This window comes from Mustela nivalis, assembly GCF_964662115.1.
Source record: "Mustela nivalis genome assembly, chromosome: 2".
NCBI classification, from domain to species: domain Eukaryota; kingdom Metazoa; phylum Chordata; class Mammalia; order Carnivora; family Mustelidae; genus Mustela; species Mustela nivalis.
Window position 1 is genome coordinate 59497402 of NC_139021.1, and position 21208 is coordinate 59518609.

Sequence of the window (21208 nt, forward strand, 5' to 3'; positions counted from 1 at the left end):
AGTGGCCACGTAATTCCTAGGTAGGAAGACAGTAGATCGATGGCACTGATCCTCAGTTTTTATAGCTTTTATAGCTTTACATCTTCCTTTCTTTGTTTTAGAGGGAAGGGGCAGAAGGGGAGAAGAGAAAATCTCAAGAGCCCATGCCCATTGTAGAGCCCAATACAGGGCTGGATCTCACAACCCTGAGATCAGGGCACAAGCCGAAATCAAGAGTTGGTTGCTTAACCGATTGAGATACCCAGGCACCCCTAGCTTTATATCCTTCTGTACTTGGACTTCTTGACTCATGTCCCATGCATTCAATGGAGTGCGTGCTGCCATAATCCAGACCAAATGCAAATGCTGGAGTATTGATAGTCATTCCTTCAGTTTTCAAGAGCATTTTCTTATGTTCTGGGCACTGCCAGAAGCCCGTCAGTGAGCACACAGATGAAAATTTTTGTCCTTCTGGAAGAAAACAGCAATAAGCCAAACCAATCAGGAAATGATAAGGAGTGTTAAAAAGTGATATATGCGTGCTACAGAGAGTAAGGCAGGGGAGAGCTCAGGAGTAAAGGGCTGGGCTGTGCCTCTCCATGGGATGGAATGGAGGCCTGCCGAATGTGCCTCACAGCTGTAACCTCCAGCTACAGAGTGTGCTTGTTTCCTGTTGCCACCATAGCAAGTTACCCTAAACCTTGTTGCTCAAAACAATACAAACTTACTATCGCACAGTTTCCGTAGGTAGACTGGATGGGCTTGGCTGGTTCCTCGGCTAAAATTGAGGAGTAGGCAGGCCTGGACTTCTATCTATAGGTTCCAGAGGAGAATTTGCTTCCCAGCTCACTGAGGTCTTTGGCAGAATTAGTTCCTTGCAGCTGTAGGACCCAAGTCCTCATTTCCTAGCTGACTGTCCGCTGGAACTTCTTGGCTTCTAAAGAGTCTGCATTCCCACAACAGTTCACTAGGTTTTTCTCTTTTAAGGTTTATGTGGTTGGATTTGTCCCCAATTCAGGAGAGTCTCCCTACTTTAAGATCTCTAACCTTCATTACATTGGCAAAAAAAAAAAAAAAAAAAAAAAAAGTAATACTTACAGGTTCCAGAGATGAGGATGTGAACATCTTTGGGGGTGGTTTGCAGAATTCTGACTTCCACAAGATCAGGGGTGCCAGCATCAAGGCAGGCCCATTCCTGGGGCACCTGAGACTCTCCAGACAGCTGACTTTGGCTTGGGAACTCCCTGAGGGCTTTATGGAAACTTCCATAGTGTGTGTGGCATTCGAGGATGTTCCCACCCCACCTTCCTTCCCTCTCCCCCTCACCAGGGTCAGGCTTGCATTATAGGAAATCCTCTAATAAAATGCCGGCACATTTAATCCCATCTTGGTGTCTGCCTCTTGGAAGACTTAGACTAACGGAAGACCATTCTAGGTGAGGGAACAGCAGTAGCAAAAGCCTTGAGAGGAGCCTTTTCTGCTGTACTCAAAGAGAAGAAGGCTGGTAGCAAGGGAGAATTGTCTAGAATCCAGTAGCTGCAAGCAAATGTGTGGAAGTCTGTAAGGGGAACCTTTTACTCTCAGTAAGAAGGAAAGAAACTGCAGGATTTTGAGCAAAAGAATGGCATGACCTCACTTAATGTTTTACAAGGATCTTTCCTGCAGCTATTTGAGAATTAGATTGTAGGAGGGTGGGAGCAGAAATACCAGTTGGAAGCTATTGCAAGATTCAGGTCAGGATGATGGAATTGCCTGAGGGTGGCAGTGTTTGAAGTGATCAGAATTTAGATGTATTCTGACGCGAGAGATGGCTGAATTTCATGAAGGACTGATTGTGAGATGCCAGAGGAAAATGGTGACAAGAATGGAGATGCCACTAATGAATGCAGAGAAGTGAGGAGTGCCAGCAGGCTTGAGGGGGGACATCCGGGGGTTTGGACATGTTAAGTTTGAGGTGTTCATTCAATACATGTGTGGAGATGTCAAGAGGCAGTTGGATGTACGAGTGTGGTGTTAGGGAAAGAAGTCTGAGCTGGAGATACAAATTTGGGAGTTGTCAGCAGTAAGATGGTATTTTAAAGCCATGAAACTTAGACAAGCTTACCGGGGAGTGATTGTGGATAGCAAAAGTGTGTCTTTAATAAAATCACATATAAGCCAGTGTATCTGTATTACTTACACCCAAATATCGACATCGAAAAGTACCAGAACATCTGTATGTTCGTCTCTATATTTGAATTTCTGAGAAGCACACTGAAACACTACATCTCTGCCTAAGAACCAGTAGAAAAAATTTTTACCTCCAACTTTCCTGCTTAATTAACAAAGTTGAGAACCAAAAATGTTAGGTTTTTTTTTTCTTTTTACATAATTATTCTACCTGAAGAAATGAAACGTAATGTTAGGGCCGGAGGCCAATTTGCTTATTAAGTTCACTTCTCTGTATATTTTAGACCTGAATTACATTCATTAGTATTTTCCATTTTCTTCGATCTCTGCTGCATTAGGACTAAAATAAAATCTATTTTCTTTCTTTTATGCTTATAAAAATTGTGTTAACTACTTTGAATCAAATAGTTCTGACTGCATTCTTGCAGGGCAATTTCCTACATATACTTCTTCCACAGAACAATGCCAAGGAAACTGTCCTATTTCCATTACTGGAGAAAAGATTTACTCAGTCTGTCTACACAACCTGTACTGCAGGGCAACCTCAAGGTACCTGGCTGAGGGAGCACAGAATTCAATCTCCCTGGTCTTCCCTTAGTTCCTACAAAATACAATAGATATTTATTGCAAGACCTTGATTAAACTCATGAATGTTTTGGGCTAGAAGGAATCATTGCAATCACTTACTATCTCTCAACTTATAAATTATATCAAAGATGAAGCTCTTATCAAGTATTTGCAATTCTTGCATATGTATCTTCTTTCTCCCTGTATCAGGTTCCTAGGGCTGCTGCAACAAATTAGCACAAATTTGGTGATTTAAAACGGCAAGAATTTATTTTCTCACAGTTTTTAAAGTTGGAAGTCTGAAATAAAGGTGTCTGTGGGGCCATGCTCCCTCCGAAGGTTCTAGGGAAGGATCCTTCCTTACCTTCCAGCTTCTGGTGGTTCCAAGTATTCCTTTGTTAGTGGCAACATAGCTCCATCTCTTCTTCTGTCTTCCCATTGTCTCTTCCCTCAGCATCTCTGTGTCTCAAATCTCCCTCTCCATTATCTTATAAGGTCCACCCCAAATCTAGAAGGTTCTCATCCTGAGATCCTTAACTTAATTACATCTGCAATGACCCTATTCCCAAACAAGGTCATAATCATAAACACCAAAGGTGTGAAGTTTGGACCTAAGACTTAGACATATCTTTTTGGGAGATAATATTCAATCCATTACACTTTCCTTCCTACCTTTCTGTCTCTCCCGCCCTCCCTTTCTCCCTCCCTCCCTCCCTTCTATCATTCCTTCCTCCTTGAGATGTTGATTCAGTAGATATGTGGAAATGTCAAGAGGAAGTTAGCTGTATAAGTCAGGTGTTCAGGGGAGAACACCTAATTTGGTCCCTGCTGCTGATAGGTCAGTCTCAGTCTTTAGCAGTAGCATTGGTGAAAGGGTGCTCATGTTTTAGGTCCATGAATAGGACTCATCTGTACCACTCGGGGTACTCTGTGTATAGTCCTCTTACATACCATCTTTGTGGTGACCACAGATGGAGCCTGACTGATGTCCCACCATTGGATTATGAAGTTTAATCTCTAGGGTGCAATGCCGTGAGCACCGGTGCCTTCCCAATCTGTGCCACTTCACAAGTCCATCCACGTTTCGCCCTGAAACTCCTTGCTTCTTCCATTCTCCTAACATTCCAGATCTTGATCAACCGTCCAAGCCGCTGGAGTCTGTTTATATTATTTCCCAGGCTATTTCTTCCTTCATATAAATTTGATGACCTGAAATGTTTGCAGCTCCACCCACTGAGAGGATTTCCCTGCACCATTATCCTTCAGGGCCAACTCTGAGTGGGACTGTAATTTAGCAGCAGTCCATTTTTGGCTTGCACCAATGTACTGAGCCAACCCATCCATTAAGGGAGGCTTGAGAATTTTTCTCCCTTATCAGCTGGTCATGGGAAAATTCCTGAGTTCTTAGGTAGAAAGTGAGGGAGCAGTATCAGTTCAATAGTAATAAGTGAAATGAGAGTCTTAGACACATGTTTATGTATTTTACTAGTGCTTTATGGACCAGGCTGGGCTTGATCCCCATTGGATCATTTCCACTATACAAGGAATTGTTCTCACACACACTCTACATTGTGACTTTGAATATCTGACAGTCACTGATATTGCATAGTCACTAATATTTCACTATCAAGCTTTTAGAGCCCTACTGGGGCTCAGGAGCATGCCAGGACCTAGTTTTCAAGTGATGAGTAGCACTTTGCTGAAGATCATGAGATCTTGCTCTAGAACCCTAGGGCCCTTCTACTAGGGCTTGTCCTCTCTACCACCATTAGATCTGCAAGATCCTATGACCTGAGAGGCAGGGAAGATTGAACTAGACCTTAGACCTGCTGCAGAACCCTTTACTGATTTGGGTTCCCCTTAAAACTGATAGCCTTCTAAGTCACCTGATGGAGAATGGGTTGGGGAAATATTCTCAGGTATGGCTTATACTGCCTCAAGATCTAATAAGGATATATATATACCTCTTAATGTCAGGGGGTACATGGAGCAATAATTTATCCTTTACTTTAAAGAGGTTGTCTTGGCATGACTCAGATCAATGTACTTATACAAAACTTACCAATATGATGAACCTATAAATTTATTTCCTATTTCTGACATGCAAACATCTTGGCAGAGTGTCCAGAGTACTTGCCACTTTCTGCTGAACGTGAAGTTATCAGAACATCGGAGCAATGTATCATTCTGCAGAATTTTAAGAGAGTCAGTGTCCTACTATGTTGTGACAGAGAGCATGAGAATGAACACAGTCCTGGAGAAAGACATTGAATGTGAACTGCTGTTTTCTCCATATGAAAGCAAATTTCTTCTTCTTGTCTTTACTGATGGGGATTAAAAAGAATTATTATTAGAGGAATAGCAATAGTAAGGCACCCAGAACTTTTGTTGATTTCTTCCAACAAATATTTGCTTGGTTCACGGAACCATTGCAGTGGCTCTAAGATGTAATCGTTTAGGATACATTTAACACCTGGCCTCAGTAAACGTCCATGACAACCCTTATGATGGAATTTGGGACCTCAGGTGTTATTGCTTCCCCAAGCCTTGTTGCAACAGCTCTCAAAAAGTCTGAATTTCCCCCTCTATTCAGTGTGAAGTTACTCTGATAAAAGCATCTCATCTCTTTGGGGAATTATTGGAGGAATATTTATTGAGTATACTTGCAGTGATGATCAGGTTACTTCCTCAAGAAAAAAATGTCTCAAAAAAAAAAGAAAGAAAAGAAAATGTCTCTGCTTCAACCAATGGCACTTGCATCTGAGATTTGACTCAGATATGGGAACTGAGCAAAGAATTGCAATGCCCTATTGAAGTAGTAGATGTTAACCTTCTTCTTGCCAGTTCTGAATTTTTTTTTCTTGTTTTACAAATCAAGCAATTCACTAGTCAGCTGACCGTCTATCTCATCCCTAAGATAATAATCTATTAGTTATTGTGATAGATCAAGATAGGCCAAGGTACATTGTTGACCACTCTGGCTTAGCTACCCATTATGGTACTTCTGTCTGCCTTTGCAGTGTCTTCTGGCTTCTGCATCTCTGAAAGCATATCGCCCCCGCTGAAACTAAAGATTCTGTTCCATGACAGCATCTGCTTTCTACCTTGGTGCTCAGAGGACAGTCATCATTATCCAAATATGACAGTGTCCCCAACAACTGGCATTTCTTATTGCCTCAATAAAGGACATTTAGGACACAGCCCTAAATTTCTTAATTAATCTATTCTCTAATAAAGGACTACAGTAAAGTGTGTTTAACAGATTGAGGTGCTATCTTAGCATTACTTGTTAGATACAACATCACATCCTCTTGACCCACCTGATTTTAACCAAGAAATACTGAACAGTTATGTGCTCTTGTCACATCTCTCTGCTAGGCTACTCCTTAAGCTGTACAGACCACTCACATATGGCAGGGACCACCCCAAAATGGGGAGGTGTTAATGTCTCCAAGCTCAGCCTTCAACCCCTGGGGAATAGGTGGTGGTAGAATGCTTCAGTCTCCCTATTCTAAAGTGGGACAATTCTGATATGCATTCTGCACAGCTCCTCAGAGGACCACCAGCAAAACTGCATCCCATAGGTTAATACACTCATCAAAGCCCCATTGATTGGTCTCTCTATCATTCACTCTGTGGTATGCAGAATGGTCCCCCAAAGATGTCCACATCATAACCCCCAGAATACATTAATATATTAACTTATATGGCAAAAGAGACCTTGCCAATATGATTGAGTTTAAGGACCATGAGAGGGGGAGATTGCCCTGGATATTCCAAGGGGGCCCAAACTAATCACAGGAGGCTTCAAATGCAGAGAAACTTTCTTGGCTATGGTCAGAGAGATATGTGACTATGGAAGAATAGTCCTAGAGAGGCAAGGTTGTTGGATTTGAATATGGCAGAAGGATTCATGAACAAAGGAATATAGGCAGGCTTCTAGAACTAAAAAAGGCAAGGAAACACATTTTCTCCTAGAGCCTCCAGAATTGAATGGAGGGTACTGACACAATGATTTTAGCCCCTTGAAACCTCTGTTGGACTACTAATCCATAAAAGCCTAAAATAATAAATTTATTTTGTGTTAAGCCCCTAAATTTGTGGTAACTGGTTACAGAAGCAATAGGAAATAAATATGCCTGTCTCACTTTTCTATTTCTTCACTTCTGTTTTCTAGAAGGATTTGAAAAAAATTACCTGTAGCCGACTCCTTGTCTCAGAGTTCAAGTAGCTGTGCGTTAAGGGACTAATGGTATATAAACAAAGTAAATATCCAAAGAGAAGCTTCAGGAATAAGGTCAAAGAATAGGGAGATCACCTTTATTTCTACTTGGAAGAGACAATCATTCAGTTTTCCAAGTTTGGGGCCCTATTGGGCCATACTATTTTTAGATAATACCACAGAAAAGAACGAATACTTGGCTCGGACTCAGTTCCCTCGTTTGTCAGTCTGGGTCCTTCAAGACTCAGCTAAGACACTTCTTCTTCTGGGATGGCTTTATGGGCATGGTCCAGAGAAAGATAACTTCTCTTTGCTTAGAGCTTTCTATCTTAGCATTACCATAGTGTTTTATAATTGCTTGTCTATGTGTCTGTTTTTCCTTAAATCTATTAGTCATTTTTCTTTTCTTTCTTTCCCTTAAATCTATCAGTCATTTTTCATCTTCCCTTTAATCTAGTCATTTTTCATTTCTAGGGCCCAGCATGGTTCGTTCTGTATGTGTGTATGTCATTTCATATCATATCACACTATATTTTACTATACTGTGCTATATATCATTTCATTTTAAGGTTTATTTTATTTTTGTAGATTTTTAGTTCATGTATCCTTTTTCTACTAATTATCCCTAATGAGGTATTTGTATTTTTCTTGTTGTCTGTGAGATCTCTATATGGAGGAGAATATCCTTTTGCAACAACTCCTCCCTTTAGAAGTCACTAAAATGAAAAGTAGTGGTTGAGCATCTCTCCAAGGAGAGCAGTGGGAATGAGCAGAAGGGTTTCCACTGCTGGCATAAACAACCCACTGTCACCAAAGAGGCTTGACTGACCCTCACTCTACACATATCTAGTTTCACCTGTCTTTTTTTTTTTTAAGATTTTATTTATTTATTTGACAGAGAGAGAGATCACAAGTAGGCGGGTGGGGGGGCTCCCCGCTGAACAGAAAGCCTGATGTAGGGCTTGATCCCAGGACCCCAAGATCATGACCTGAGCTGAAGGCAGAGGCTTAACCTGCTGAGTCACCCAGGCACCCCTCACCTGTCTTTGAGATGGATGTGAGGCAAGCATATGAATAAAATTAAGAAATGGTTCGGATTTGAGTAACTCTGGTATCATATTCTTCCTCACTACATTGCTAAATCTTTATGGGGAGAGAGTATATCATTCTTCTCAGTATTTCCAGTGCTCCTGTGCTACCACATTGTTTGGTACATAGCAAGAACTAATTCAATGTAATCTAAATATTAATCAATCAGTTGTCAGAATTATGGAAGAGGAAGGGACTTCAGAAATTATCCCATGCAGAATTTCCTAAATTGTCTCTGTTTTCCTCATAGTAATATCATGACATTGTACTTACTGATATCCAGCACATACATTTTTCTAAGGATTCATCATATTCATTAGCATACCAAAGGCCCTGAGAAGTTCTGCAGTTTAGAAACATTTTATTCTGTTTAATCTGGTATGAAATGCCTCCCCCCCCCTTTTTTTTCTTAATTAACAGAATGGTAATGTGCTCAAGGCTATTGGGAAGAGCAATTCTGTTCTAATCACTTAATGTAGCAGAATATTTAGTGAGCTAGTTAAGCTTCTCCCAGCTGGTTGATAGCAGAGCCGGGGCTAAAACCCAGTCTCTTGAGTTGCATTTCAGTGCTTTTTCCCCACTGTAAGATGCAGCAATTGTCACTCAGTGGTAATGATTGGTGGCACCGGTTGGAATGCCCCTGCTGCTAAAGGAAGGAGACTAAAGAGAAAGAAAACATCAGCAGCACTTTATGGAAAACTTTTCAAAGAGACACACATTATCCATATTGTACTTTAAAAAATTTAGGAAGGAGAGAAAATTATTTTCATTTGCAAGTTTAATATTAATGAGAATGGCATATTATTTGAAGCAATGCCAATTGCAAAGTGCATTAGAAAAGGGGACCTGAATGTCTTATTTAAAGAAAAGAAAGATAATTTAAAGGAAAGCGAGGTGATGAAAGTCTAAATCAGACATGAAGTCTAGGATGAGAGCTTGGCTGGGAACAAATTTTCAGTTTCCCATGATCCATAAGAAGCATAAACAAAGTAGAACAAAAGACCCAAATAAAGTCTTTTTATTAGTTTAAAAAATTGAATCTACATCTACCTGTTTGAAGAAAATTAGAGGAGGATACTATTCATTGAATGCTTCTTTTAATCAGATATCATAATGTTATTTTACCTAATTGTCATAAGACATGTGGAAGATGATCATTATTGTCACCCCTTTTTACAAATAGGTAATTGAGGCATAAGAAGGTTAAATTTCTATAGAAGTCATAATTAGGAAAAAATACAAGATTTATTGAATCTTAAAGTCCAAGTTCTTTCATCATTCCATGGTACATATACTAGTCTTAGCTCTCAAAGGAAAATACTGAAACAAAGACCTTGGATCTTTGAGAATATCCAGGACATGTGGTCCAATGCGTCCATTCTGAGTCTTCAGTGGAAGGGTGTGATGGTGCTAAGGAGGCTGTAAAGTCTGTATCTGGGGGTGAAGCTGCAGCTTCTTTAGGATCCAAAGGCTCTGCTTGGGTCACAACCTGCAAGGTAGTAAACAAAAACAAACACAAGGGAAAAACAAAAGCAAAAAGAAACTAGTCATCACAGGGAAGGACGCAATTAAACAGAGACAGATTAAAAATTTTTTTTCTTCTCAACCTTTCTCAGTAGGCAGAGCAGAAAGTTGTCATAAAATATTAGGCATTTCAAAGGAAATTTAGGAAAAAGAATATTGCCAGTTAGGTGTAGGCTAATCAAATGGCCTTTACAACAAGTCCACAGTTTTCCCCTAGAAATGGCTCAGTAAGCCAGTTTGTATGGTGACTGCATTTTGAAGCAGATTAAGGCAAACATCTTAATAAAATATGCACAGTATCTCTTTGTGCTTTCAAAGTAAAAAGAGATGATTAGCGTTATGCTAAATACCTTCAATAATGCAATTTTTTATCTCTGCATGTGGAATCTTTTGCCAGTGATGAAAGATTATGCTATTTTCTGAAATGGCCTTTTTCTTTCCATCCATCCAGATGACAGGATAATAAGACAACAAGTGGTGAGCATAGTATCTCGTCCCCTGTCCCCCGTTGTCCCCCATCCTCCCTGCCCACTCCGCCAGCTTAGTTACTTCTTAGCCCTTCCCCTCTATGTCTGTCTCTTCGATATCAGACTCTCAAAATCCTCTTTTGGCCCACCATGCCTGCCACTTCTTTGCTGCTATTACATCAACTCACCTTTCCTAATGGGTTCAGACTGTCACACTGTTCCACTCTTCCTTGCTGTCCTCCTCAACCAGGTTTCCCGATCAGATGGAGCTAAACAGCAATTGGTGCCACCCGAGGTCCTGTGCATTTTAACCTTCCTTCCCCCTCCTCCAACCCGCCATCCTTCTCTCTCTTAGGTTCTCACTCCCACGAGCCTGTGCGACTCCCACTGTCTGCTTTCTTTTCTGTTCTTTAGGCTTCTAACCTCTGAAGAACAGAGACCATGAAAGTACACTGAGTAGGGATCCCATTTGATGTCATGCAGCACGGATTAATTTTGTAGTTATCTAAAATTATTAGTTTATTGAATGTCTCTCCCTGAGGTGGCTTCCTAAGAAAACATTCATGGATATCCCTCCACATGCCAACCAGTCTCAGGCACCCTTGGACAATGACAACTAGCAGGGCAGACTGAACTCTACCCCCTCAAGCAGGGAGTCTCAGTTCCCTACTCTATAAGATCTCTCCACCAACGTAGGCTGTCTGCACAACCCTCAGCTGAGTGTTTTTATACAACATGTACTATGTACACCACCCTGGCCTCCCTCTCTGCCATTTATTTGATATTTTATTGAACCTTTCAACACAAAATAGCATACAATTGATAATGAAACTCTTGCAAATCAGCAAAGGAGGAGGATTGTGCTAGTTTTCAGAGGGCAAGTTTAAGTTATATAATTAGATAATTCAAATGCTTTTGATTTTAAGTAACAGAAAATCCTGACCCAACATGGTTTAAATAATAAAGAAAAATATATTAAATATATATATATTAAGTATATATTGAGCCATTACAGTGGCTCAACATCATGAGGGACCTTGGTCCTTCATTTGTTTCTTTGCCTCCTCCTTGTGTTAGCTTTGCTCTCAGTTTGTCTTGCCTTAAGACTAAAAAATGGCTGGAGTGGTTGCAGAGATATCAAGAGACAGCAATGCTCAGAGACAGAAAGGGGCTGGATCTTCCAGGGCCTCCTTCTGTGGCGTGAACAAAAATTTTTCTAGACCCTCCCCCAGTAAAATCACCATGACTTGGTCTGGCTACCAGGACCAGCTACCAGTTACAATTTACCTTTGGAGCTGGAGATGAGGAAAAAGGTTGGATACCTAAACAACTCCAAGGATGAATCTTAACCGACTCAATGTTGTTTGCCCATGGGAGTCATGATACACTATTACTGGTTCCAGAACCCCAGTTCTGGCAGCTCTTCTTGCTACTTCCGCACCCTTCCTTGGTGCACCGAAACCAACTTTGCTGCCACAAGACCATGAAATGCATCCTGAAAATCCGCTTTGTGGCTGAGACCTGATCTATGTGTACCTCTCAGGCCGACAATGTCATCATCCTATTTCTGTTCCATCCTGAGTAGCCTTGTCTGCTGAGATACATGATGTTGCCATTTTTCTCTTATTGTTCCATCCCTCCCTGAGGGTCTGTTCAGTAGGAGAGGCTCTGATCCCTACTCTCAGATTCTACAATCAATCTGGACATTGTATTATCGCTTACTGTCGCCTACCCTTACCTCTCTCCCAGAGCTCAGTCCAAATGGCACAGAGTTCAACGAGTATCTAAACTCCCTTTCCTCTGAAATTTCCTTCATACTCCCACTGTCTTACTTTGAGAATCTTTGTAAAATCTTATTGATGTAAGTCATGCTCTGGTTTATCATCATTTTATTTGTACCAAATTCTTTCAGTACCTAATCTTATGACAGTCAAAATACACATAGGTATGTAGGAGAAGGAGCACTTAAGACTGAGTGGCAGAGTCTTAGAAAGCTTTATGGGGAAGGTTTTTGAGGAGAGATCTAAAGGATGATCTCCCTCCTAAGGTAGGGAGTGGTTTTGATTGACATTGCCCAGATGATTAATGCTGTTGAGCACCTTTTTTATGTACCTATTGGTTAGTGAATGTCCTTTTTTGGAAAAAAAAATTCTATTTAGATCTGCCTATTTTAAATTGGATTCTTTTTTGTTGTTGTTGTTTAAATATATCTTGGATATTAACCCCGTATCAGATATATGACTTGCAAATATTTTCTTCCATTCAGTAGGTTGCTTTTTCATTTTTTTGATGGTTAGGAAGTTCTTGCTCTTCTCTAAAAGAATACTGACAAGACCACACAATATGTTAGCAGTAGGAAAATGGCAGTGGTAAATGTGATAAAAGAGCAAGTTCTGCTAGAAATTGATAACTGATTAGATATAGAGTAAGGGAAAGGAGAAATTTAGGGTGACCCTCAAGTTTCTGGCTTCAGTAAGTGGACATTTGTGTGCCATCTTATATGACAATAGATGTCAACCATAGGTATGCTTCTGAATATGTTGAGTTGGGGAGGTTTCCAGGTAGAGTAAAGTCAAAGGCATCAACATTGGACATAAGGCTCTGGAAAGGGCGAGTCCCTCTGGAAGGGGCGGCTGTAAATTCAGGAGTCATAAGTACCAAGATTATAATTAGACTCATTAACACGTATGATTGCCCAGAGGGAATATTTAGTATGAGGAAGGGAGGGGATGATTGAGGAAACAGAAAAGAGGGAGCCTTGAAAACATCTACAATAATGATTGGACACCACAAATCTGTACTGCAGGACCATCCGCAGGACCACGTGTTATCTGCAGTGGTACTAAGCAACCCAAGTATAGGAAGGGAGAAGGGTAGATAGGTTTCTTTAATTTCACCTTCAAATCAAAAACTTCTTAATCTTCATTCTTCCTTTTATCTGTGCCTGTCTTTTTGCCTTGACTAACTCATCATCCTTGCATTTACTCCCAGCGCTTCCAGCATTTGTAGGAGTCCTCATTCATTGACCGTATTCATGCTTACATTGTTGCATTGTTCTCTCCTTCTGCTGATTCCCTCTCCTTTTCCTACAAGACCCTGGCTCTCTAACTTAATAAAACACTTCCAACCTCCTCTTTGTTCAAGTCTGTTCAACCCCTTATGTTATAACCTTACTTGTTTTATCTATTATGGAGAGGGGGGATGTTAAGATCTCTGACTATAATTGTGAGTTCATCTATTTCTTATTTCAGTTCTGCTTCATGTATTTTAAAGCTCTGATATTAAATATGTAGTGTGGGAGGAGGTCACTGAGGGGACACAGCTATTGGTTGACCTGTGAGCTGGCATGATTATCATTATTTTTTGTTTCAACAATTATCTTTTTTCTTTTAAAAGACTAAAAAGTAAGAAAAGTTTCATTCCTAGGAGTTTATTATGTTGTCTATGTTCATCTTGAGTAAAACAATAGGATCTTCAGGGACCTTAAATTAATATGTCCACATTTGCTGCCTCAATTTTATTTTTCCTTTCTGATGAGACTACAGTGTTAATTTGGTAGGAAAGATTTTCTCAACTTTCTTATCAAATGACTGTACACCTCAGTTTTGTAATTTTCAATGTGTTGCAGAAGTAGAAAAATTTCCTATGAATTGTGAAAAGTATTTTATAGAATAAAACATAAAGTAACTTCCCTTGTTCATTTACATGTTGAGTATTCCTTAATGAATTAATTGATGATTATAATAATATTATCTCATGATGAGAGATAGAGAGTAATTTTACCTATATTTATAGAGATATTATATGAAATATAATAACCTGTCCTGTATTTCCTAATTTGCCTGAAAAAAAAAATCATGTTGTCTTGTGCACAAGGTAGGAAAACTACCTGTTGTTTTATTTGTATTCTTCTTTTTTTCTACATTTTATAAATCTCAAAAATATAATTGAAGTTACCGTACACTTTGGGAAACTGAAATAAGAAAGAGATCCTTCAATGTAAGTATTTAATCTAAAAGAATGAGAATAAACTAGAATAGACAGCACATGGCTTCAGAGAGTTTATATAATAAAGAAAAGAAAAAAAACTAGTGAGCCATGATTAAGAATAAGTATGACATTTAAAAATTTATGAAAATATGAATAATGAACAGAGAACCTTAAAGTAATTTAATTTTAAAAAAGAATTTTTTTTTTTTTTAGTGATAACTGTATGATTTATACTGGTCTCTCTGATGCATACACAACCACTGTCAATATAGATGATGATGGGTTTTAAAAATTTCAAGGGGCACCTGGGTGGTTCAGTCAGTTAAGTGTCCAGCTCTTCATTTGGCTCAGGTCAGGTCATTGTGATTTCAGCATCATGATCTGAGGATTATGAGGTTAAGCCCCGCACTGGGTTCTATGCTCAGGAGGGAGACAGCTTGAGATTTTTTCTCTCTCCATCTCCCTCTGCCCCTTCTCCCCCTCCAACTCTGTCTCTAAAATAAATAAATCTTAAACAATATTTGTTTAAATAATTACTCTCAAACACCTACTTTTCATAAATATTCTTGCCTCATGCATTTTGTCATACCGTGTAGCACTGATAAAGAGAAGTGACATTTACTATAACAAAAGAAGCATATCTGGGGCACCTGGGTGGCTCAGTGGGTTGAGCCTCTGCCTTTGGCTCAGGTCATGATCCTGGGGACCTGGGATCAAGGCCCGTATTGGGCTCTCTGCTCCACGGGGAGCCTGCTTCTCCCCCTCTCTCTCTGCCTGCCTCTCTGCTTACTTGGGATCTCTGTCTGTCAAATGAATAAATAAAACCTTAAAAAAAAAAGAAGCATATCTGTGTGTGTGTTATTACATGTATGGTTATTATTAGGTTCTAAACAAAAATAGAATCTCTGTGACATGTACATAGTTATTTCAGAAAAAGCTGTTTGGTATTTTTTAATTAGTTTAAGAACTCACCTCAATTTGTCAAGATTGTGCTCACTTCGGCAGCACACATACTAAATTTGTCAAGATTATTACAGGCTGCATGGAAGATGATTATACTGCACATAATTTTCACTATAAATATTTGCATTCAATCTACCAACAACTTTTCCAACCCCTGACATAACTATAAAAGGATACTAGTCTACCATTGGGTATCATTTTTTTATACAGAAAGAATGGTGGTAGAATAAGTGCTTCTCATTATATATAGGATAATGTTCGAATGTTTTTAGAAAAAGGGATTTAAAAAAAAAGAAAATGGGATTAAAAATTCACTGGAAAGAGAAATAAAGATAATATAAAAAAGATCAATATAATAAAACTTTTCTTTTAATTATTAAAAAAGATAAATCTGTGGTGATATGGAGCAGTAGAGAAAGACAAGTAGCATTAGAAATGACAAAGCGGGGGCGCCTGGGTGGCTCAGTGGGTTAAAGCCTCTGCCTTCGGCTCAGGTCATGATCCCAGAGTCCTGAGATCGAGCCCCGCATTGGGCTCTCTGCTCCGCGGGGAGCCTGCTTTCCCTGCTTTCCCCTCTCTGTCTGCCTGCCTCTCTGCCTACGTGTCCGTCAAATAAATAAATAAAATCTTTAAAAAAAGAAAAAAGAAATGACAAAGCATATATGGATGTGAATCCAGCAGAGGTTTAAAAATCAATTAAGTAACATTAAAAACAAACTTATTCCAATACGTTTGCAAAGCTAAATGAAATTTATATACCTCTGGAGAAATGTAACTTACCTAAGAGAGTCAAGAAGAAATATAAAATCTGAAAATACACATAGCCATTAAATAAATTAAGAGTTAAAATTCCTTTACAAAGAAAACACTAGGTTCAGATGCTTTAATGATGCAGCACCACCATACATTGAAGAAACAGATGATTTCAATTGCTTACAAGGTTTTCTGAAACACAGTAAAAGGAAATACCTTCCTATGGTTGATTTTTGGTGACTTTCTCACTAGCTTTGGGCTTGGATGTGTGAGGATCAGTCTCAAGGAGTAGCTGCTCTTCAGGCTAGTCCTGGAGTGAGAAGACATCTAGAACTCAACGGAGCACAGCCTAGTGCAGCTTTGCTGAAGCTGATTTGCAGACCCTGGGCAAGAAGTAAATATTTCATATTTAAGTCATTTCAATTCTGCAGTCACTTGTTACCAAAACATAAACTGACTATATACTTCCCTACTCATTCTAAGAGATGGTGTAACCTAGAAACATTAACCTGAACAGGACAGTAGAATAACAAATACATATATAGTAAAATTTCATTCATGCTTAAAGATGCAAAAATCCTAAATTTGATAATAACAAACTTAGTGATGTTTAAAAAAGACTGTACCTCAAGTAGGTTGGAATTCAAGGAAGGCTTAACATTGGAAAATCTATAGCTATCATTCATCACTCACATTACCAGATTCAAGGGGGAAAATCATATGAAATCTCAAAACATGCAGAACATTTAATAAAATATAACATTTATTCATATAAAAAAACCTTCTTAGTAAAATAGGAATAGAATGTAAACATTGTTGTCCATGGTGAAGTATTATAAAAAAGACAACCATACTCAATATCACTGCTTCTCTTCAACAGGGTACTCAAGGTCTTAGTACAGCAAAACAAGATAAAGAATTAAATAATTGTGAAAAAAAAAACAAAACTAGTTATATTAACAGTATGATTACTTCCATAGAAAAACCTAATAAAGCCTATAGATAAATTTCTAGAACTAATACCAATAAAGGATGTCTGAACTCCCGGTTTTCAGTCTGGCATGTAAGGAACTTAGAAATCATCATTCCAGACTAAAAACAACTAAAACTGAGGCATCAGTTCTTTTTAGGTCCACCACCGAAGTGAGTTTACCTGGAAAACTGCTGCCCCCCCCCCCCCCAAACTGGAGAGACAGCCAGGTGAAGACAGAGAATCACAACTTCTCAGAATAGAAGCCCACAAGCAGACATTTTCATGACAACCAGCATCAGGCTAGGAAAACCTAAACTGTAATTGACAAATTGCTAGAGGCTCAGAGAGCACAAGTATGAGGGTATAAAAGTCAAGAGGAGCCCGGAAATAAAGAGGCCCTCACACTTTTGTGTTTTACCTCCAGTAACTCTAATAGTTCCTCACAGTGAATAAAGGAGAAAAATCCACCACCACCCCCCACCGTGCTTCAGGCAAGGGGAGGGTAAATGTAACCATTTTGAAATATTCCAGAGCATTCTGTTCTCCTTAACAAGGCCTTCCCTCAAGAGAAACTGTTTTTACCAGAGTGTAATCTATTGGGGTTTTATCAGTGTCTAACCTACCCAGAGAAGGAAAATACTGATCTTGAGCTCCTCTAACCTTCCATGTGGGGGAAGGGAAATACCCAACCAGAGCCCACTCTAGCCATCCTGTCCCACTTAAGGGGGATAAAAAACTGAGAAGCATTTATGGAGTTCACAGCTGACAGACAGAAGCAGACTAAAAGACCAAGACCTAACATAGGGCTATGTAACACTTCCCCTCTCCAGAAATGTTACCACTACATAACTAAAAGTATACTTACTAGAGTACACCATGTCTGCTTTTTAGCAATAAGTTGCAAGGCATACTAAAAGCCCAAAACACAGTTTGAAGAGACAGAGCAAACATACAGAACGAGACTCAGATATGAGACTCAGATATGACAATTCCAATACTGGAATTGTCAGCATGTGAGTTTAAAACAACTATGATTAATATGCTAAGGGCTCTAATAGAAAAAGTAGACAACATGCAAGAACAGATGTGTAATAATGTAAGCAGAAAGATGGGAATTCTAAAAAGAACACAAAAAAGAAAGGCTAGATATTAAAAACACTAAAATAGAAATGAATAAGTCCTTCAATGGGCTTACTGGTAGACTGGACACAGCTAAGGAAATAATATCTGGGGTTGAGATATATCAGTAGAAACTTCCAAAACTGAAAAGCAAGGAGACTAAAGATTGAAAAAAAAGGAACAGAATATCTAAGAACTGTGGGGGTAAATATAAAAGGTAGAATATATGCATTTTTTGAATACTATAAAGTAAAGGAAGAAAGAAATAATAATTCCTCCTTTTCTCAATGGCTGAGAACTTCCCCCAATTAACTGCTAGACACCAAACCACAGATCCAGGAAGGTCAGAGAACACCAGCAGGATAAATGTCTAAAAAAGACACCTAGATATATTATATTCAAACTTCCAAAAAACCAGAGATTAAAAAAAAATCTTGAAAGAAGAGGAAGAAAATACCCACAGAGAAACAAAGGTAAGAGTTACATCTGGTTTATCCTTAGCAAACATGGAAATAAGAAGAGGGTGCAGTTAAATATTTAAAATGTTGAGAAAAATAACCCCCCAACCTAAAATTTTGTACATTGCAAAAATCATCCTTTAAAAGTTAAGGGGAAATAAAGACTTTACCAGACAAACAAAAATTGAGGGAACCTGTTGCCAGCAGACCTGTTTTGTAAGAAATGTTAAAAGAAGTTCTTCAGAGAGAAGGAAAATAACATGGTTTGGTAAAAGATCTACACAAAAAAAAGAAAGAGTATAAGAGAGGGAATAAGTGAAGGTAAAATAAAAAAAAATTGTCTTGTTCCTAATTAATCTAACAACAATCTGCTCAAAATAATAATAGCAACAATATATTTTATTATACATGCATATAGATGATACACAGGACAGGAGGGAGGAATTAAGAATATTTTGTTTTTATAAGGTACTTGCAAGGTGCCTAAGCGTCTCATTTGGTTGAGTGTCTGACCCTTGGTTTGGCCCAGGTCATGATCTCAGGGTTGTTAGATCAAGCCCAGCAAAGGCCTCTATTCTCAGCAGGGAGCCTACTTGCTGCCCCTCTTCCCTCTTTCACATGCTCGTGCACGCTCTCTCTGTCTCTCAAATAAATAAATAAATCTTTTTTAAAAAGGGCACTTGCTGGGGCACCTGGTTGGCTCAGTGGGTTAAAGCCTCTGCCTTCGGCTCAGGTCATGATCCCAGGGTCCTGGAAGAGAGGCCTGCATCAGGCTCTCTCCTCAGCGGGAACCTGCTTCCCCCCTCTCTGTCTCTGCCTGCCTCTCTGCCTACTTGTGATCTCTTTCTGTCAAATAAATGAAATCTTAGAAGAAAAAAAAGATAGAAAGGGCCCTTGCACTCCTAATGAAGTGATGGAGTGTTATTTGAAGGTGGACTTGAATTAGCTGCAAGTTCAAGAGTAACCTTAAAAAGAGTAGAGGAAAAAAGTATGCTTTCTCTGGTAAGAAAAGAGGGAAAATAATATCATAAAAAGCTTAATTAAAACCAAAAAAGAAAAGGTGTGGAAGACAAAAATAGGAAAAAGAGTAAGGGCAGCAACTACAAAACAGTAACAAATACGGCTGATATTAATCCAACTGTGTGAGTAGTCACTTTGGAAGTCGGTGGGCTAAATGCACCAATTAAAGACAGAGATTGTGAAAATGGATAAAAAGCAAGCCAACTGTATACTGTATACAAGAAACTTACCTTAAATACAGAGACACATAGGTCAAAAGTAAACGGATGGAGAAAGATATGCCATGCTAACACTAATCAAAAGAAAATGGGAAGAGCTTTCTTAATTTCAGACAGGGCAGTCATCAAGAACAAAGAAAGTTATCAGGAATAAAGAAAGGGATTACATAATGATAAAGGGGTCAATACTCCACGAAAATGTAGCAATCTTTACTGTGTATACACCTAAAAGCAGAGCATCAAAATATGTGAGGCAAAAACTGATAGGTCTGTGAGGAGAGATAGATAAATCCACTATTATAGGTGGAGATTTTAATACCCCTTATCAGAAAGGGACAGGTCTAGCAGGCAGAACATCAGTAGGGCCTTAGTTGAATTCAATAGTGCCATCAGTCAACAGGGTATAATGGACAGCTACAGAGTACTTCATCCAATGACAGAATACACACTTTTCCCAAACTCACCTGGAGCATTCATGAAGATAGACAACTATCTGGGCCATAAAACACAACTTCATAAATTTAAAAGAATAGAAATAATACAATATCTGCTTTTAGATCACAATAATGTTAAACTAGAAATCAACAACATAAATATAGATGGAAAAATCCCAAAATACTTGGGGAGATCAGACAGCACACTTCTAGATAACACAAGGGTGAAAAAAGAAATCTCAAGGGAAATTGAAAAATATTTTGAACTAAATGAAAATTAAAGTACAACTTGTCATCTCTTCCTGGCTTGCAGACAGCCAACTTCTCACTGTATCCTCACATGGCTTTTCTTTTGTATATATAGAGAGCTCTGACATGTCTTCCTCTTCAAATAAGGACAGCAGTCATATTGGATTAGGGCCCCACCCTTACTATTTAATTTAACCTTAGTTACTTTCTTAAAGGAGCTTTCTGCAAACAGTTATGTCAGGAGTTAGGGATTCATTATATGAGTTTTGGGGATGTGATTATCTCCATAGCAATGAGTATATAAAGCAATGAGAACTCAAACCCTGATAGTGGCATGTGTGACAAATTGTTTCACCGACTTTAGGAAACATTTGACAGCACCCCAGTGGTTGAAGTTGTACATTCCCTGTAGCCTAGCAATTCTACTCCTAGGTATAAGAAACTCATACAGTTACTAGGTTTAGCAAACAAAAAAGCAGGGCATTTAGTTAAATTTAATTCCAGAGACACAACCAATACATTTTAGTATTAATATGTCCCAATTTTGCATGGAGACATACTTAAGCTAAAAAATTTACTTGTTTCTCTAAAATTCAAACTTCATTGGCTGTCCTCTATTTGATTTGGTAAACACTAGAAACTCATACATATGTGTACCAGGAAATGTGCGCAAGATTGGTCCTAGGAATATTGTTTGTAATATAAAAACAAAGTGGAAATAACTCACACATGTATGAGAATTCACACATGGAAAATGTGTAAATAAATTGTGGGGTATGAGACAGTAAATGCGGATGAGCTCTTGTTATACACATTGTCTGGGATGAGTATCACAACCTCAACAGAGGGAAGGAAACCAAGTCACAGAAGAGCTATACAGAGAGATTCCACATATGTAGCCTCAAAATTATGCAAAGGGAAGCAATATATTTTTAAAGATTCATTTAAATGTGGGAATACAATGCAGGAAAGTAAGGGCAAAATAAACATAAAATTAAGGATGGTGATTACTTC

The 21208-nt window shown here is 38.8% G+C and overlaps 1 long non-coding RNA gene across 1 annotated transcript in view; it reads right to left on the reverse strand.

Moving 5' to 3' along the window:
• Positions 1 to 9326: 9326 nt before the first annotated feature.
• LOC309859259 overlaps positions 9327 to 21208 on the reverse strand; it is a 25276-nt gene continuing 13394 nt past the window's right edge. Inside the window, exons 2-3 of the long non-coding RNA XR_014308647.1 lie at positions 15940 to 16106; positions 9327 to 9515 (exon numbers count right to left, since the gene is read on the reverse strand). This is a non-coding gene — a long non-coding RNA (uncharacterized lncRNA). The remainder of the gene's footprint in view (positions 9516 to 15939; positions 16107 to 21208) is intronic.